The following is a 20707-nucleotide window of genomic DNA, read 5'->3' as shown; positions in this document are numbered from 1 at the left end:
AAGACCTGGAATCAGCAGGTACAATTGTTTCAAAGAAAACAATAACTAATGCACTTCAACCCCCATGACATATCACGCTCACCATGGTGTCCAAAATAAGTAATTCGGGTGTTTTGATTTTTTTTCCCTCACTATGCCATTTACTGATCGGATTAATTCATTTTATATGTGTATTTTTTCATTGTTTTATTTTGAATATAGCAAAGGGGGGGGGGGGGGTTGGACTTTTATATATTTATTTTAGATTTTTAAAAAACTTTTTTTAATACTTTCTTCTTGCTTCAATAGTCTCCTTAGAAGACTTGAAGCTGCGATCTTCTGATCGCTTGTGCTACACATAGAGCTTCAGCATGATTGGGCAGCATGTATCAGCAGACAAAGGTATTCTTTGGCATGGTTTGCATCAAATTCTTAAAAATTTCAGGCATATGCTCTATTTATGTATTTAACCTATTTTGCTAATTGTTTTTGCAAAAAATTGCATGTTTCCCTAAAATAAAACAAAATTTCTCTAAAAAATTTGAGCATATATAAAATCACTCGGGGGGGGGGGGGGGGGGGCTTGAGTACATTTTTGTAATAGTTTGCAACTTTTTAAAAATTCACAATTGGTGAATCAATAACATCTAGAAAGCCTAAACCCTGTACTCTGCCCTTTTTGACAAACATAACAAAAAAAAACTATATCACGGCATTGATGCAGGATATCCAGGGTCTCCATCCCGATCCATAAAGCTAAAGGCGCCCTAGCTATCCCTGGTCCCCAATTACATCTGATGGTGAAGATGCCGGGCCACGTGCTTTGCTGAGCTCCTAAATCAGCCCTTATCTGTCCCCTCCCCTATCCAGGGAAGTGGGGAGTTGTAGTTTATAAGAATACACAAACCCGACTAACAACGGAAGACATATAGGGATAAATGAAAATACCAATCATACAAATATGCACTCACAGACAGAGTGGAACTCTGGGTAGTAAAGGAAGAAAAAAAAAACAAATAGGAGAGGATGAGGATATGCACTCGGACAAATCACCAAGAAACAGTCTTCTCAAAAGCACTGCAAATGTCTCCTCAAAACATCCTGCAAGTGTCTCCTCAAAACATCCAACAACTCTATCTCCAGAACCAGGCAGTATGAAAGCAACACTGGTCAAAGATGGGAATATATAGAAGAGGGGAGTGGCCAACACTAAGAAGCTGAGGCCATCAAAGCAGGAAAGCTCCATGAGCTCTCAGCTGAACAGATAAACTCCTGCACTGTTTAATATGATGTTGAAGTGCTTCTAATCAATGCAGGAGTATGGAATCAGACACCTCAGTCTTCCAGACCCTCTAAGTAAAGGTAAACCCGTGGCAATCAGATCTCATAAAATAGACTTTAAAAAGGAACATATTTTTAGAACAATTAAGGCACAAATGAAAAACAGAGAAAAACCACTAAAAATGAGACTAACAAAAGTCCATTGCAATTGCCAAGTCAACATAGTCTGACATGTGAAGTGTCTGTTCTCAATTGTTATCCTGTCATATGGCAAGGCTTGTTAAAGGGTTGATATGTACTTTTAGGGCTGCTAATAGGTAGGACTGGTGTTCTAGCCAATTTCCTCTCGGAAGAGAATATTTGAACATAGTCTGAGGCTCATGTGTAAAGTTCAGCACGTGAGACATGCCTAAAAACATGGCATCTGATCTTCGCTGATCTCCACTCCATTTTTTAGAGGAAACCAAAAGGGCAGCATGAATCGCAGCCTGGATGCACGATTGCTGCAAGGTATCCTTTGGCGTTTAAGAAAAAATATACTTTGAAGATCTGGCTGGGGACCATAGCTAGAGACAAGGCTGGTTCGACTCTGCCCCCGGCCGGCTCTTCCTAGCACACCTGAAGGTGACTGACAGGCTTCTTCCAATGTACATGCAAGGGAGACACATGTCAATTATCTGTTGCAGTCCTGGTAAGATTTGGTCATGGACAGATCTTTAAAGTATATTTTCTCTGAAACACGGGAGCAGTTCAGAGAATAATATATCTGTGTATCCAGGCTATGATTCATGCTGCCCACGTTTTGGGCAACATGAGCATGAATCACTTGACAGGTTCCCTTTAAATCTCCAATACAACATTTTTATCTTTGTACTTATTGTGAAATGCTTGCCCAAGCCCAGCGAGCCTGGTATTATAATCCAATATAATATCACAGATGTACAAATTAATAGATACACAATCTTAAACTAATATCACTGAACAAAGTGAATAAGAATGATAAAATATAACCTTTATTATAAAATGTAAAAATAGTGATTACGATTCCATCGTGCTTATTTGAATCCAATAAACCCAGAATAAATATTTTACAGTATCTAAAATTTCAAAAGAATTAATATTTCCTTCATACGATGCATTATATTGCTCAAAAACATGAGAACAATCATCGATACAGTCTTGGTGACATCTATAAGGGTATGTGCACACATTCAGGTTTTTTTGCATTTTTTTCGCTATAAAAACACTATAAAAACTCATTAAAAACGCATACATTATGCATCCTATCATTCTGCATGTTTTGTGCACATGGTGCGTTTTTTTCCGCGGAAAAAACGCATCGCGGTAAAAAAAGCAGCATGTTCATTAATTTTGCGTTTTTTTCGCGTTTTTCCCGCTATTCTATGCATTGGAAAAAAAACGCACAAAAAACGCGTCAAAAACGCCGTAAAATCGCGGTAAAAACGCATGCGGATTTCTGGCAGAAATGTCCATTTTTTGTCAGGAAAATTTCTGCCAGAAATCCTGACGTGTACACATAGCCTAAATGTTAGTTTATGTGGCCTGTTCATAGGACAGGATCCAACAGGCAATAATGCAGGGATCCAAGATCATTTAGATGTAATTAAAGGCCAGTAGCCACAAAGACTTTTTATTGTGCGAGAAGGTGGGAAGGATCCAACTGGGATTTGTCAGCATGAGGCATTGTCACACAGTCTGGTGGTCGCCTGACAGCAGCAAATCAAAGGGACAACAAGAGCAGCACACAAAGACAGAAGAAGCCAAATTGACATGATGGATCGACAGGAGGTTACAATCATTAATACTCTCAATGTGAAACAAACCGGCTGACGTATGGAGGGAGATTTATAGCAAATCACTAACTACTTTAAGTTTTACAGCTTCCAGTAAGTTACGGTAACTTTGAAAACATAATTCACATGGTTACCCTTTAGATATAAGATCTAGTTCCTGACAAGTTGATACTATATATAAATACATACTCACGGTCTACAATGCTATGCTCTACCTCAGACAATTAGATTAATTCCCAACATCATTATTTTAGTATGTCCTAGGTTCGTCTTTCTACCAGGGACCCAGTTTTGGTTATTTTAATGATTGAATTGTAAAGTGCTGTGGAATATGTTGGAACTATATATTAAAGGTTACTATATGTATTTATATAAGGATATGATGAAAGCTAAATTATCCTCTATGACCTTCCATCTCACCCCTCCAAGCAATCCTTAATTAAATTGCCTAAATATTCCACCATTCCCCTGGTTGCGTTTCTGCATCTGCCCTCTGCCAATCCTTCCAATGACTCCTCACTGCCCAAAAAGACCAGATCAAAATACCAACGACTTCCAAGGCCAACCATAATCTGTCCCCTCTACACAGCTATGACCTAATCTCCAGACATCTCCCCATACATAATCTCCCGTCCTCACAAGATCCACTTATCTGCTCACCTACCGTATATACTCGAGTATAAGCTGAGATTTTCAGCCCAAATTTTTGGGCTGAAAGTGCCCCTCTCGGCTTATACTCGAGTCATGATCGGTGGTGGGGTCGGCGGGTGAGCACTGTCATATACTCACCTAGTTCCGGCGTTCCTGTCGCTCCCCCTGCACGTCCCACTGTCTTCGGTGCCGCAGCCTCTTCCCCTGAGCGGTCACGTGGGACCACTCATTAGAGAAATGAATAGGCGGCTCCACCTCCCATAGGGGCGGAGCCGCCTATTCATTTCTCTAATGAAGCGGTGCCGGTGACCGCTGATAGAGAAAGAGGCTGCGGCACCGAAGACCAGCTGTCCGGGGGAAGGAGCAGGACGCCGGGAGCAGGTAAGTATGACATATTCACCTGTCCTCGTTCCACACGCCGGGCGTCGTGCCATCTTCCCGGCGTCTCTCCGCTCTGACTGTTCAGGCAGAGGGCGCGATGACGCATATAGTGTGCGCGCCGCCCTCTGCCTGATCAGTCAGTGCGGAGAGACGCCGGGAAGATGGCGCCGAGGAGCTGCAAGCAAGACAGGTGAGTATGTTTTTTTTTTTTTTTATTGTAGCAGCAGCAGCACAGCTATGGGGCAATAATGGACGGTGCAGAGCACTATATGGCACAGCTATGGGGCAATGATGCAGAGCACTATATGGCACAGCTATGGGGCAACGGTGCAGAGCATTATATATATGGCACAGCTATGGGGCAACGGTGCAGAGCACTATATGGCACAGCTATGGGGCAATGGTGCAGAGCACTATATGGCACAGCTATGGGGCAATGGTGCAGAGCACTATATGGCACAGCTATGGGGCAACGGTGCAGAGCATTATATATATGGCACAGCTATGGGGCAACGGTGCAGAGCACTATATGGCACAGCTATGGGGCAACGGTGCAGAGCACTATATGGCACAGCTATGGGGCAACGGTGCAGAGCATTGTATATATGGCACAGCTTTATGTGGAGTATCTATGGGGCAATGGTGCAGAGCATTGTATATATGGCACAGCTTTATGTGGAGCATCTATGGGGCCATAATGAACGGTATGGAGTATCTATTTTTTATTTTGAAATTCACCGGTACCTGCTGCATTTCCCACCCTAGGCTTATACTCGAGTCAATAAGTTTTCCCAGTTTTTTGTGGCAAAATTAGGGGGGTCGGCTTATACTCGGGTCGGCTTATACTCGAGTATATACGGTAATTTGCCAACCTAACAGTCTCTAAGATGTATCCTGTACCACCATGTACCTACTACCCCAATCCATCAGACTTTCCTTAAACTATGAAGCCTTGAAACACAACCTGAAAAGCTACCTCTTCAAGAAAGCATTCAAACTTCAAGGATTCTGCTGCCACCACACTGCAATATCTGCAACTTTTTACCCTCACCTACTGTCTCCTACCCACTTCCCTTGTAGGTCGTAAATACTCGCGGGCAGGATCTTCAATCCCGTTGTACCGTCACTTAGCCATGTTTAGTTAAATGTATTTTTACCCTGCGGTGTATTACCAGAAGATCGCTAAATAGTGTATGTTTTTTGTTTGCACAGAGTACTGGAATTAAGGCGCTACAAGATCAAAATTATAGAGCAATTTTTCACATGGAAAAGATCAGGAACAAATTTTCAGCAAAGTTTGTTTGGTGTCATCACCTTTTGTAACAGGGTCTGTGAATTTAATTTTACTTCCTTTGATCATAGCTACAAATGACGAAGGCAGCTGTCATTGCGATATCTGTATCATCTCGCTCTCCGATAGATTGTGCCAGATCACAACTAAACTATGCAAACAGAACTGCAAACGTAAGAATTCTCAAAAAGAAAACTCACAATTTCCACTATAATGCCAGGACTAACCATGTTTCTTAAACATACTAACAGATTTTGCCATTAGAAATGGTCTTACGTCCAACTAGTCAAGAAGGCAAAGCATCAGTCTACCTCAATGACTCAAGTCAACTAAAAGACCATCATTAGGCAAATAGTAACAATTTATGAGTGCTTGTGAAATCATAGTTGTTTGCACGGTCTTCCTGGTCCAAATGGCAGTCTCTGCTTCTGAGCTGCACCTTACTGTTATTGGGGATAGGCACTAGCAAATACATTCAATCATTCTGGTGTGGAGTCTCTATTCACCCCCTGCTCACAAATATAAAGGTATATTCTCTCAATCATCTCTATCTATATACTCATGTTCCTGCTTGGATTATTATATAGGAACTTACAATGATCACTTGTGAAAAAAAGCTACGAACATTAGAATTTAGAAAACATATTAAATATATTTCTGTGAACCCAACACAGTCATTTCCACAATGGCAATATTATTACAAAGCACCCTATCTGCAGGATGCAGTTACAGTGTAGCAGCTCACTCAGGAAAATAGGTAACACACTCAAAACTGCCACTGGCCCTGCGGGTTCCTGTACAGACTAGAGATCCTGACCCCGCAGTCCCTGGTGATGACAGAGCAGATATAGCTCTAACCACAGGCTAGAATATGGCATCCTGGACCGTTCATTTCTGCCTGGAACTCTGTGCACTCTGCAACCTGTCTGACTGGTGAAGGTCATGGTAGGACCAAAACGTTTCTTTTTTTTTTGGATAGCCTGCACAAAATAAAATTATCTGCTTACATTAACCTGAGTGGCAAGTTTTCTACAAGATTTACATGGGCCTAAATCATTGGCACTTCCACAATATACATAAAAAGGGGGGGGGGAGAAGAAGCTATGGTATATGCCATAAAAAGTCAGAAATTTATGGATATGTATTAAAATAACAGTATGATAAAATGGAAAATTAATGGGGACAATCAATGTAAAAAAGATAGCCACAGAAAAGGAACAATGCCGTTATGTCACAGTTCCATAACATTGCCCTAATCCCAAAAGCATATAGCATGTAGCAAGCAGGTATATATATATATATATTTATTATCAGAAGTGTGGAGCAAAAAATTGCTTCTAAATAAAGATAAATACCTACTTGCCTAAGATCAAGCAATGCAAATGTTGAGCATTGAAAATGAGCACTGTTAGCTGCAAGCTGCATTTGAAGACCAAAGGGGAGGGACAGGCATGAAATGTATGTAAGGCACTTTACCTTTAAGCAGATGAGCTTGCAGCTGACATCACTTATCTGGATATTGCCAAACTTTAGTACACACTGCACTTGCATTGTTTCATCTTAGGCAAGTAGGTATTTATCTTTATTTATAAGCAATTTTTTTGCTCCACACTTCTGATAATATACATACCTGCTTGCTTTCCTGCTATATGCTTTTGGGTTTAGGGCAATATTACAGAATTGTGACATAATAACGGCACTGTTTTCTTTTTTGTGGCAATCTTTTCTGCATTTATTGTCCCCATTAACTTTACATTTATTTTAATGTTACTGTTATTTTAATACATATCAATAGATTTCTGACTTTTTATGGCATATAGCTTCGTCTCCCCCCTTATTTTGAAGATTTACATGGAATAGGATCCTACTTGGGCACCTTCCACAGGAGTGCCGTAATTACCATTTTTGATCATATTTTTACTTTATTCTTAGTCCATTAGGAAAATTATAGTAGTATATACTGCAATACTGCATTATTAACATAAATAATAAAAAATAACATTACATTATGAAGCCCGGTTAGTGGTGGAGCCTTATAGGATTACAAAAATGGCAGCAACGTGAGCTTTGAGGAGGCCGTCAGCATTCACAACAACCCGTGACCCCTGAGATTGACAGTACATTTAAAGAAGTACTCCTCCCATCAAAATTTCTATCCTCTTAGTATATCACAATCATCATATTATACAGTGCTGTGTACTTACAATTGCTCATTTTGCCTTTCTCCCCAGCTAACTCTTCGCTTTTCTCTGCACTATGTAGAAACAGGAAAGTCTCATTTCCCTTCAGAAATCATTCCCCTCTAACTCCTGATCTAGCTGCTCCCTCCTCCTCTGCCAGGGACTTTTGCAGTGAGTTATGACTCATACAGGGAAAATTGACCTCCTGTTTCTACATAGAGCTTAGAAGGATTCGGCTAGTCAGTTATTAATCATGTGATGTCATAGACCTAATCAAAAAACAAGAATTAGCTGGGTAGAAAGGCAAAGTGAGCAATTGTAAGTACACAGCGCTATATAATATGATGACTGCAATATATTAAGAGGATACTCCTCTTAATATATCTGCTCCTCTATACACTGCAATGTTGAGAGCAGGAGGACTGTGTTCATTTACACTAACAAGTGGGCGGCACTTAGAGAAGGAGAACTTGTAATATTTTCATATTAATAAGTTCCACAACATATAGAACACACTTGATAAAATGGAAAACCCCTTTCAGTCAAGGGATATTGTCCCTTGGTCTAAACATAGCTATATGGCTTATTTTGGTATAACCGCACGTACATTCATAACATTTGGATAAATTAGAGGATTTGGGCTTTGAAGAGGGAGTGTCAGCACTTGTATTTGTTCATTCATTGTGAGGAAGGAAGCTGTACTATAATGGAGTACTGGCAGAACGCCCATTGAGGCCTACAACATAAAATACAAAACAGATGTCTTTCTCGTCCATAGAGGAAATAAGGATATGAGAAAATGACAATTCTAATTATGGAATTATAACAGAAAGCACTGCACATCTCAGGATGATAGTTCTACTTTATTATTTTTAGTATCCATGTGACATTGAATAGGAAGCCACGGAAATGTCTCAGTAGTCGTTCCTTTATCCCCTGTGTTCTACCTGAATTTGCTGACTGTTCAATGTTTAATCACATATAATGTTCTCCAGGTGCCAATACAATGGATAAATCCGTTTACAGTCTTCTTCAAATTCATATTTGCTCTAATTGTCTTGTCTTGCAAATGTCAATGATTGCTGTGCAGAAGCGTAGCTACCTGGTGGGGGCAGAGGGAGCGGTAACCCCAGGGCCTGTGGTCTGAGGATGCCCACTCGGAGCTATGCTACTGTAAATGTATTGGCGTACACAGCACGCCTGTACAGGAGGGCCTGGTGCTAAATGCCGATACAGTTCACCTCATTGATGAGAGTGGGAGCATTAAGCTCCATCTCCCATCACCCCACTCTCAGCGTCTGACGTCCCTGACGCAGACACGGATAGGGCGAGCAAGCGTGGTCCGGAGATGTGCCGGCACTCGGAGCAGCAGAGGAACAAGGAGCAGAGGGGAGTATTGTATTTATTTTTTTATGGGGTGCATTATATTATATGAAGTCTGCCAATGGGGGGTGCATATATAAAGTCGGCCTATGGGAGTGCATTATATTATAGAGAGTGTGCCTATGGGGGTGCATTATACAATATAGATTCTGCCTATGGGGGGTGTATTATACTATATATAGAGTCTGTCTATGGGGTGTATTATACTATATATAGAGTCTGCCTATGGGGGGTGCATTAAACTATATAGAGTGTGCCCATGGGGAGTGCATTATACAATATAGAGTCTGCCAGTGGGGTGTGCATTATACAATATAGAGTGTGCCTACGGGGAGTGCATTATACTATATAGAGTCTGCCTATGGGGTGTGCATTATACAATATAGAGTCTGCCAGTGGGGTGTGCATTATACTATATATATAGTCTGCCTATGGGGAATGCATTATACAATATAGAGTGTGCCTATGGGGATGCATTATACCATATAGAGTCTGCCTATGAGGTGTGCATTATAAAATATAGGGTCTGCCTGTGGGGTGTGGATTATACTATATAGAGTCTGCCTATTGCGAATGCATTATACAATATAGAGTCTGCCTATGGGGTGTGCATTATACAGTGTTGTAGCCATTTGGGGGCTACTATGGGGTCAGTATACTGTGTGGGTGGTACTATACAGTGAGGGGGCATTATGCAGTGTATAAGAGAGCATCATGCTGTGTATAGGGGAGCTGTATAGGGAGCAGACTTGGGACATTATTAAATGTAAAGTGGGCAATCATTGTTATGTCAAAGGGGCACACAGGAAAGGACATTATCACTTTCTAGGGGGCAAAATGTGGACACGGTTTTCTAGGGCACTTGCACCCGGCATTACTATATATAGAGGGGTGCTTTAGAATTTAGAGGGCACAGAGAACCACACAGCAGGTGCAGTAATAGGGACACATAGGGCAGCAGAGGCTCAGTATTGGGGTATCAGCAGGATGAGGAGTTTGTGCAGATTGGGAACAGTGCCATTGGGGACACTGCTGAAAATATAAGATGTGAAATGTGTCTTTGTTGTAATCTCTGCTGCCGAGTCGTGGCTGGAAGAAATTGTAATGTCGGTCTGGGCCAGATGGAAAAGATGGGAAAAGTGAACGATTCCATCAGCGAGAACATCTTCTGTAAGTCACTATATATAACTGTGCAGTGATCTCTTATATGTTCCGTAGGGCTGGTATCTACCATTGACCATATGGCGGTAATATCAATGTTGGGCTTTGTATAGAGATTATTTTCAGCAACAGCGCTGTCATCTGCTGAGTTTCTCCTCCAGTATTAGGGTGCGTCACTCAGTTGTAATCAAGGTTATCTGGTTTCACCGACGCTGAACCAAAACCCTAGCTATGCCTCTGTTGCTGTGATTGCTGACATAAAAAGTACTACAAGAAGACATGTTCTGTAACTTGCCATTCAGTCTCTTATAGTGTACGGTTACTATACATAAGCATTCTATTTCTACCAGTACTACATGTGCTAGAACTTCCTTCCCCCCTCACTTCTCAGCATGCATTATTCCTGTCATTATCTCACGACTGCTTTCCTACTCAAAACTGAAAGCTTGCCTCTCTTATGCCTTGACAGACAGGATAGGAATATAGAAAAAGACCTGTCCCCACTTGCTGTAATTAATCTTGGTATCTCAGCTGCTCGTGATGAGTTACATCTATCAGGCAGTGTATAGAAAGAAGGGAGACAACTAGTAGCTGGTGATCTGGAGTGACTTTTCAAGGGTAAGAAAATGGAGCGCCCGACAGGGCCATAGGAATACTCGGTATCGGGCCAGTTCTTAAAGGGATATGTCACGGCAGCAGTGACCCGGTCCGTGGCCCTGGGCGTCCAATAAAAGTTAATCAAAGGGGAAATTAGAGTTTATAGGGAAAAAGGGGAATTGTTTGTGATGCCACCAGTGGTATTCGGCAATAAGATGGTGGCCAACGCTGCAGTTCAGGTCCTCTGGGGCAGATGGTGATGCAGCAGAGTTGGTACAGCTCTCCACGGTTAGACCTAGGCCCCAGGGCAGTTATGGTGTAAAATAGGATGATGGGTGTTGTAGTGCAGGGCAGGTGGCACAGAAATAATTCTGAGGACACCGCAGAGTACAGTTTCAACACTATTACTCACAGTTCTTTATGGCACACAGCCGGGTGTACTTTGTCCTCTGGGTCTGTGGTCCAGCCAGCTCTCAGGTAATTCGGGGTACACTTCGCCAGAACCCCCTTCTTATGTCCTTTCCTGGCTGTCTCACTGCGCTGGCTCCCACCTTTCCTGCCCTGCTCCTGCACACACAGTGTCCCAAGCCAGCAGCCTCGGATCCTGTCGGGCGATGTCCTCTGAGTCCCCTAGATCCTATCTGGCCACCTTTTCGGCTATTATGTGTAGTTGTGGCTGTGGCATATACAGATACCACAGCCTCTGGCTTGCTAGCTGAGCCTGGTAGTTCTCCACTAGTCTTGGGGGACGGTTCCCCCACTGCAACCTGGTCCTTCCACCGAACAGTAGTCGGCGTGGATACGGGCCCCTTGGGTGGACTTTTCACTACCCGTGCCCATTGGACCCCTTCTTCCTCTCTCTCTCTCTGCAACTTCTCTTTGTCTTCTGGTGCTGGGACCAGCTCCTCTCTCCTTGAGTCCCCAGCTCCAACTGTCTAACTCCCTTCTCATTAGCTCATCCCCCTAACTAAATGCTCCGCCCACACCCTCTACCTAGTTACCCTCTCCAGCCTGAGATGAGGCCATCCCCCCTTAGGGTACGCCCAGGTGCCCAGACTGGAGTGGTGAGGTGTTGAATGCTGGTGTTTGGGTTCTGAGTAGTGTCCCCTTGAGCAGAGTATCACACCTCTGGTTGAGGTGCAGTACCTCTGTGGCGACTGGACCCTCAGGGGCACCACAACAACGACTACGATCAAGTTGTATGAATGTACAGTGACCATTTATCTATATGTCTTTGCAAAAGATGTGAAGCCCTAAACCAGAAAAAATAACTGACTGCTAGAAAGGAATATTGAATAATAAACATTATAGACTTTTGTACCTATTTAGAATAAAAATAATAAAATGGCATATAAAGGTGGGCAATCAATTGAGGTCAATTGAAGGAATATAAATTCCCTTCTCTTTGTGACCACACAACACACATTACAAATGTATGACGTCGGCTAAAATAAAACAATGGCTACGAAGCACTAAGACGACAAACATTGTGCTTGGCTTGTAGATGAATCTGTAGCACGGCTCGCTTACCATGCAGAGGTTCAGGAAATTACTGCCAAGAACAGCATTGCTGAGTAGACAAGATACGCTTGATGTAGAAGAAGCGAATGCCAGTATGCTGCTCAGACTTGCCATCCAAGAGCCGAGCAGATGGCACACTGACACTGGGCCGTCGCCTGATGACATTTTCCCCAAATATAGAAGACTAGTGAGATAATGAAGCAGATTACAGACCTTGCTGGGTAGTGAAGCATGAGCATGCATGAACCGATAACCACAGTGCTGTATAATCAAGTGTATTGTGCTGTACGCACCAATCCATCATAAGTGCCATACTCCCCCATATGTGAGCGAGCCATTGTCTGCTGCTAAAGAAACACTAATAAAATGTCTTTTTCCAGAAAGAGTACAGCTTTTATCTTTCCACAACAGTTTAAAAAGGGTTTCTTGGCAATATACTGATCACAAAAATCTCCCCAGATGGAACATAGGGCAATCAGATGTAATCGGTGTGCAAGTAAGGGTTCAGTTTCCCTACAGTGCCACCACAGGGACAATTAAGGGCGATGTCTGGTCTTAAGATATTGATGACTGTTCTGCAGTACCCCGCAGTGCACCTACGTTCAATGTATTTACATCCGGCAGTTGCTGGAGCTTATAACAGCTGATCGGTGGGGGTGTTACATGTTGGACCTCCATGGATCTGATATTGATGACCTATCCAATGGATATAAGTCATCAATATCATGAAACCGGACAACACCTTCAAGCATTCCATAATTACTATTCCAATCAATAGGTTGCTAATGCTGAGCAGTACAAATCCTCTAGAGCATGAGATCCTCTTTGCATTATTTGACCTCAATTACGACTATGAATTATTAATAAAAATAGGTTTTCTAAACTAGACAATTCCTTTAAGAAATAAAGCTAAGCTATGATTGCTGTAGTATAAGGATTAAGGACAGATTTTCTTTTTGACATTTTGATAAATGAGGCCCAATGTATTTTCTCTAAAGGCTGCAAACGCGGTATTGTTTTCAGTAAGACACGGCAGATAATGATTATAGTTATCAAATTATGAACAAATTAAAGAATACTGGCAAGGATAAATTACACCAGCCCTGCTCCTCCCAGCACTAGGACTGGTGACCAGCTCTTCTTGCCTTGTGGATGTGCAGGATGAGCAATAGGTTTCACCACTATATCTGCAGCACTGAAAGTCACAATGGCGGTCTACACAAGAGTCTGCTGATCGAGGGTGGTCACCTTTGGCTGTATGGACGAGATCAGTTGAGCATATGAAAAATTTAAGATTTTTCATCCATATGAGTTTCATTTTTCACATCCATATTACATTCAAGTATATTTCTCATAAAATGTAATATGGTAGTTCAGGCCATCGCATAAGAACATACTATATCTCCTACCAATACTGCTTAATAGGGCTGGTGCTGACGACCGTAATAATCAGACGAGTGCTTTCCTTAGTTTTCATGGACAGCACTCGTCCCCATGTTATTCTATGGGGCCATACACTTTTGTCTGATTTTATCCTCAGACAGAGCCGATCCAGGGGAAAATTGCAGCATGCCCTAGTTTGATCTGATATTCGGATCACACTTGGCAATGCACTTAAATGACATCTGAATGCAGTCTGATTTCTGCGGACTGACACAATGGATGGAGGTTTTTTTTCTCCATTCTCTCCTCATCTGGGAGTACTGGATCACAGTATGATCACAATCTGATCAGAATGTGATTTGCATTATTGAGAGAATATATGCTCATTTGATCCCAGCCATAGAGAGATGAACGACCTAGCGGTAGCAGTTTTCCCTGACCATGATGCCTCCAGAGGACTAAAGGCTCTTTTACCATGCAATATAGCACCAGTATGCACCAGTATTAAAAATAGCACATTGTACAGTACAGACCAAAAGTTTGGACACACCTTCTCATTTAAAGATTTTTCAGTATTTTCATGACTATGAAAATTGTACATTCACACTGAAGGCATCAAAACTATGAATTAACACATGTGGAATTATATACTTAACAAAAAAAGTGTGAAACAACTGAAATTATGTCTTATATTCTAGGTTCTTCAAAGTAGCCACCTTTTGCTTTGATGACTGCTTTGCACACTCTTGGCATTCTCTTGATGAGCTTCAAGAGGTAGTCACCGGGAATGGTCTTCCAACAATCTTGAAGGAGTTCCCAGTGATGCCTAGCACTTGTTGGCCCTTTTGTCTTCAGTCTGCGGTCCAGCTCACCCCAAACCATCCCATCTGGTGTAGCACCCCATCACTCTCCTTCTTGGTGAAATGGTCCTTACACAGCTTGAAGGTGTGTTTGGGGTCATTGTCCTGTTGAAAAATAAATCATGGTCCAACTAAACGCAAACCGGATGGAATAGCATGCCGCTGCAAGATGCTGTGGTAGCCATGCTGGTTCAGTCTACCTTCAATTTTGAATAAATCCCAGCAAAGCACCCCAACACCATCACACCTCCTCCTCCAGGCTTCACGATGGGAACAAGGCATGTAGAGTCCATCCGTTCACATTTTCTGTGTTGCACAAAGACACGGTGGTTGAAACCAAAGATCTCAAATTTGGACTCATCAGACCAAAGCACAGATTTCCACTGGTCCAATGTCAATTCCTTGTGTTCTTTAGCCCAAACAAGTCTCTTCTGCTTGTTGCCTGTCCTTATCAGTGGTTTCCTACTAGCAGCTATTTTACCATGAAGGCCTGCTGCACAAAGTCTCCTCTTAACAGTTGTTGTAGAGATGTGTCTGCTGCTAGAACTGTGTGTGGCATTGACCTGGTCTCTAATCTGAGCTGATGTTACCCTGTTATTTCTGAGACTGGTGACTTGGATAAACATCCTCAGAAGCAGAGGTGACTCTTGGTCTTCCTTTCCTGGGGCGCTCCTCATGTGAGCCAGTTTCTTTGTAGCACTTGATGGTTTTTGCCACTGCAATTGGGGACACTTTCAAAGTTTTCACAATTTTTTGGACTGACTGGCCTTCATTTCTTAAAGTAATGATGGCCACACGATTTTCCTTACTTAGAATTTTTGTATTCTGGCAAGAAAAAAGCAGCTAACAGTCTATTCAGTAGGACTATCAGCTGTGTATCCACCAGACTTCTGCACAACACAACTGATGGTCCCCAATACCATTTATAAGGCAAGAAGTCCCACTTATTAAACCTGACAGGGCACACTTGTGAAGTGAAAACCATTCCTGGTGACTACCTCTTGAAGCTTATCAAGAGAATGCCAAGAGTGTGCAAAGCAGTCATCAAAGCAAAAGGTGGCTATTTTGAAGAACCTAGAATATAAGACATATTTTCAGTTGTTTCACACTTTTTTGTTAAGTATATAATTCCACAAGTGTTAATTCATAGTTTTGATGCCTTCAGTGTGAATTTAAATATTTTTCTGTATTTTCATGACTATGAAAAATGTAAATGAGAAGGTGTGTCCAAACTTTTGGTCTGTGCTGTATATGGGAGCCCTGGCTGATTTTTTGCATTGGACCATAGGACATTCAAGCTTCATCACTGACCTTCTCCTCACACCCTTTTCTTGGATACTGGAATTTTTAATTGAATGTAAGACAAAAAAAAGTTTAATGATTTACTATATAATTGTCTAAGGGGTACTTCCGTCTGTCTGTCTGCAACGGAAATCCCGCGTCGCTGATTGGTCTCGCCAGCTGCCTGTCCTGGCTGCCGCGACCAATCAGCGACGGGCACAGTCAGGCTGAGAATTAGTCCCTCCCTACTTCCGTCCAGTCAGTGCCCGGCGCCCGCTCCATACTCCCGTCCAGTCACCTCTCACACAGGGCTAATGCCAGCGTTAACGGACCGCGTTATGCCGCGGGTAACGTACTCCGTTAACGCTGCTATTAACCCTGTGTGTCCCCAACTTTTTACTATTGATGCTGCCTATGCAGCATCAATAGTAAAAAGATCTAATGTTAAAAATAATAAAAAAACAAAAAACCTGCTATTCTCACCTCCCGTCGCGAGACCGCTAAGTCATCTGGGTAATTTCAAAAGATGGCGGCAGCCGCGTGCGCATCGGCACAGCTTCGCTGGACACCGGCGAGTGAGTATATAACTATTTTTTATTTTAATTACACGGTGAGTGGCCGGGCCTGGGCGTAGTGATCTATGTGTACGGTGGCCCCAGCTGTGCGGAGTAGTCGTGTATCATATGAAGCTGTATGGGACTATTTACTTCTATGGCCAGTGTTAGATACTATGTGGGCTGTGCTATATATTACATGGGCTGTGTTATATATCACATGGCCAGTGTTATACTACGTGGCCTGTATACACTGCGTGGCTGCTATATACTGCATGGACTGTGTTATATACTACGTGGGCTGTGTTATTTACTGCATGGCCTGTATTAACGCATCGGGTATTCCACAATATGTATGTATATAGCAGCCACATAGTATATAGCACAGGCCACGTAGTACTCCTATATACTACGTGGCCTGTGCTATATACTATGTGGCTGCTATATACATACATACATATTCTAGAATACCCGATGCGTTAGAATCGGGCCACCATCTAGTGTAATATAACTATCTACTTTGTTGCACATATACAGTTTGGACAAAAGAAAAAAAGCACGACCACACAGCTGCTGCTGGATCAATAACGGATTACGGTCCTTCCAGTTATGAGCGTGAACCTGACATCACGGTAGAGGTGCTCGTATGGAAAAAGGTAAACCATCAGGAAATGTGAAGAAACATACGGCAACACTCACCGGTCCAAGTGTGGTACAAATTCTTTATTGAAGCCTTAAGAAACCATCTCGTTCACGGCCCGGGACAGTGGAACAGGAAAGGAGGTGAGCAGGATGTGACAACGGCCGTTTCGCGCCTACGTCAGCGCTTCAACGGGTCTGAGGTGCAGGGGAGTGGCGTGGATATAAATAGAAATAGAAAAGTGGGAGAAAAGCCTCCCTACTCAAGCCCCCTCCCTCCACCTCCTCCAAACAAAATACACATGTGCAAGACATAAAATACATTTAAAATAAATGAATAAAATCCGGGAACAAAACCCGGAATATGTATCTCCACTTGTCAAAGCTCCCATACACTACAAAGGATATGATCAAAATACAACAAATTAAGGAAGGAATTCTCCGCTCCATCGGAAGCGAGCCAAACACACCTATATATGACCTCTTACAAGAGTCCTACACAGACTACTAAAATGGGGTTATGCTAGCACAAAAACAGAGGTGGTGTATTAACGCATCAACGAAAGACTACTATCGGGGAAAAAAAGGAAAAGAATAATGATGATTAATACATTACAGAAAAATAGACATATCGATCCTGTCGTTCAGGCCAGCTGGACCCATAGCGCGCGTGCGCATGATCCACCTGGCCTCCTTTCTCAACAGCAGCTTCTGTAAATCGCCCCCTTGCGCAGGTAAGACCACCTTCTCCACCCCAGCAAATCTAAGGACCCCCGGATCGCCCAGATGTACATCTCTGATATGTTCAATTAACCTAGGTACACCCTTACCCGTCCGGATAGATCGGAAGTGCTCCCTAAACAGCACACAGAGTTGGCGTATAGTCTTCCCTATGTAAAACCTTTTACAGGGACAGAACAAAACGTAAACTACGTAATCTGTCTTGCACGAAATGAACTGCTGAACAATATGTCTTATAGGACCTGTATTTAGCATCTGCCCTGTGATATGATATTTACACAAAAGGCAGTGGCCACAGCAAAAATTACCCTTAGGGACTGATTGTTCAAGCCATGTGGTCGTAGGATTAGAAATACGGTTACGGACCAATAGATCCCTCACCCATGTGCTCCATTTGTTCTAAATAAGTGGTCCCCCGGCCGCCCTATCTGAAAGATCCTTATCCTTGGCCAACACATGCCAGTGCTTCCTTATAGACGCCCTAATCTCATGGTCCATCGGGCCATAGCGAAAACAAAAAGTAAAGCGCTGTCCTGAGGACATCCTGGTGTTGTTGGCCCCACCCGGTGTCCGTGCGTTAACCCGTTCCATCGCCTCTCGTAATACAGCGTCAGAATAGCCCTTCTCGCGAAACCTCGCACATAAATCTTGAGACTGACGCTCAAAACCCGATTGTGTATTATTCACCCTTCTCATACGGAGAAGTTGGCTATAGGGTAATGATCGCTTGATGTGCGCGGGATGAAAACTCCTTGAATGTAACAACGAATTTGTTGCGGTGGGTTTACGATAAACAGATGTACATACCTCCCCATCAAGAACCTCAACCACCACATCTAGAAATTCTAGACGGGAACCCCCGAACACCAATGTAAAAGACATCTCCATGGTATCAGAGGTATTCAGGTATTGGACAAACAGCTCAAAATCCCGCTCCGTCCCATCCCACACCAGGAACACATCGTCGACATATCTCAAGAAAAGTTTAATGTGCTTGAGAAAATGATTGTCAGAGGAGTGTACATAAACCTATACAGCTTGGACCATTATACTTTCAAGGTAAAGTTACCGTAAATAGTAACTCAGTCCATATTATTGGTCCATCATCCTGCACTTGTACAATATATATATATATATATATATATATATACACATATACACATATACACACAGTGGGGCAAAAAAGTATTTAGTCGGTCAGCAATAGTGCAAGTTCCACCACTTAAAAAGATGAGAGGCGTCTGTAATTTACATCATAGGTAGACCTCAACTGCGGGAGACAAACTGAGAAATAAAAATCCAGAAAATCACATTGTCTGTTTTTTTATCATTTTATTTGCATATTCTGGTGGAAAATAAGTATTTGGTCAGAAACAAACAATCAAGATTTCTGGCTCTCACAGACCTGTAACTTCTTCTTTAAGAGTCTCCTCTTTCCTCCACTCATTACCTGTAGTAATGGCACCTGTTTAAACTTGTTATCAGTATAAAAAGACACCTGTGCACACCCTCAAACAGTCTGACTCCAAACTCCACTATGGTGAAGACCAAAGAGCTGTCAAAGGACACCAGAAACAAAATTGTAGCCCTGCACCAGGCTGGGAAGACTGAATCTGCAATAGCCAACCAGCTTGGAGTGAAGAAATCAACAGTGGGAGCAATAATTAGAAAATGGAAGACATTCAAGACCACTGATAATCTCCCTCGATCTGGGGCTCCACGCAAAATCCCACCCCGTGGGGTCAGAATGATCACAAGAACGGTGAGCAAAAATCCCAGAACCACGCGGGGGGACCTAGTGAATGAACTGCAGAGAGCTGGGACCAATGTAACAAGGCCTACCATAAGTAACACACTACGCCACCATGGACTCAGATCCTGCAGTGCCAGACGTGTCCCACTGCTTAAGCCAGTACATGTCTGGGCCCGTCTGAAGTTTGCTAGAGAGCATTTGGATGATCCAGAGGAGTTTTGGGAGAATGTCCTATGGTCTGATGAAACCAAACTGGAACTGTTTGGTAGAAACACAACTTGTCGTGTTTGGAGGAAAAAGAATACTGAGTTGTATCCATCAAACACCATACCTACTGTAAAGCATGGTGGTGGAAACATCATGCTTTGGGGCTGTTTCTCTGCAAAGGGGCCAGGACGACTGATCCGGGTACATGAAAGAATGAATTGGGCCATGTATCGTGAGATTTTGAGTGCAAACCTCCTTCCATCAGCAAGGGCATTGAAGATGAAACGTGGCTGGGTCTTTCAACATGACAATGATCCAAAGCACACCGCCAGGGCAACGAAGGAGTGGCTTCGTAAGAAGCATTTCAAGGTCCTGGAGTGGCCTAGCCAGTCTCCAGATCTCAACCCTATAGAAAACCTTTGGAGGGAGTTGAAAGTCCGTGTTGCCAAGCGAAAAGCCAAAAACATCACTGCTCTAGAGGAGATCTGCATGGAGGAATGGGCCAACATACCAACAACAGTGTGTGGCAACCTTGTGAAGACTTACAGAAAACTTTTGACCTCTGTCATTGCCAACAAAGGATGTATTACAAAGTATTGAGATGAAATTTTGTTTCTGACCAAATACTTATTTTCCACCAGAATATGCAAATAAAATGATAAAAAAAACAGACAATGTGATTTTCTGTATTTTTTTTTCTCAGTTTGTCTCCCATAGTTGAGGTCTACCTATGATGTAAATTACAGACGCCTCTCATCTTTTTAAGTGGTGGAACTTGCACTATTGCTGACTGACTAAATACTTTTTTGCCCCACTGTGTGTGTGTGTGTATATATATATATATATATATATATATATATATATATATATATATATATATATATATATATATATATATATATATATATATATATATACACACACACACACACACACACACACACATAGTTACAGAAATGCTGTGGGGGCCAAGGAATACTTGTTAAAAAAAACAAACTGTAAATTTCATAGCAAATGCAAGTAAAGACCAGATTTAATATAATGGGAAAA

At 42.4% G+C, this 20707-nt stretch overlaps 1 protein-coding gene across 8 annotated transcripts in view; it reads right to left on the bottom strand.

Annotated features, from left to right (window-relative positions):
* The window catches only part of CCDC88A (coiled-coil and HOOK domain protein 88A), a 260282-nt gene that overhangs the window by 139585 nt on the left and 99990 nt on the right, over window positions 1–20707 (bottom strand). The gene's annotated exons all lie outside the window — the stretch shown is intronic.

The sequence above is a fragment of the Ranitomeya variabilis genome, chromosome 2 (assembly GCF_051348905.1).
Source record: "Ranitomeya variabilis isolate aRanVar5 chromosome 2, aRanVar5.hap1, whole genome shotgun sequence".
NCBI lineage: Eukaryota > Metazoa > Chordata > Amphibia > Anura > Dendrobatidae > Ranitomeya > Ranitomeya variabilis.
This window is presented reverse-complemented; position numbering and strand designations above follow the sequence as displayed.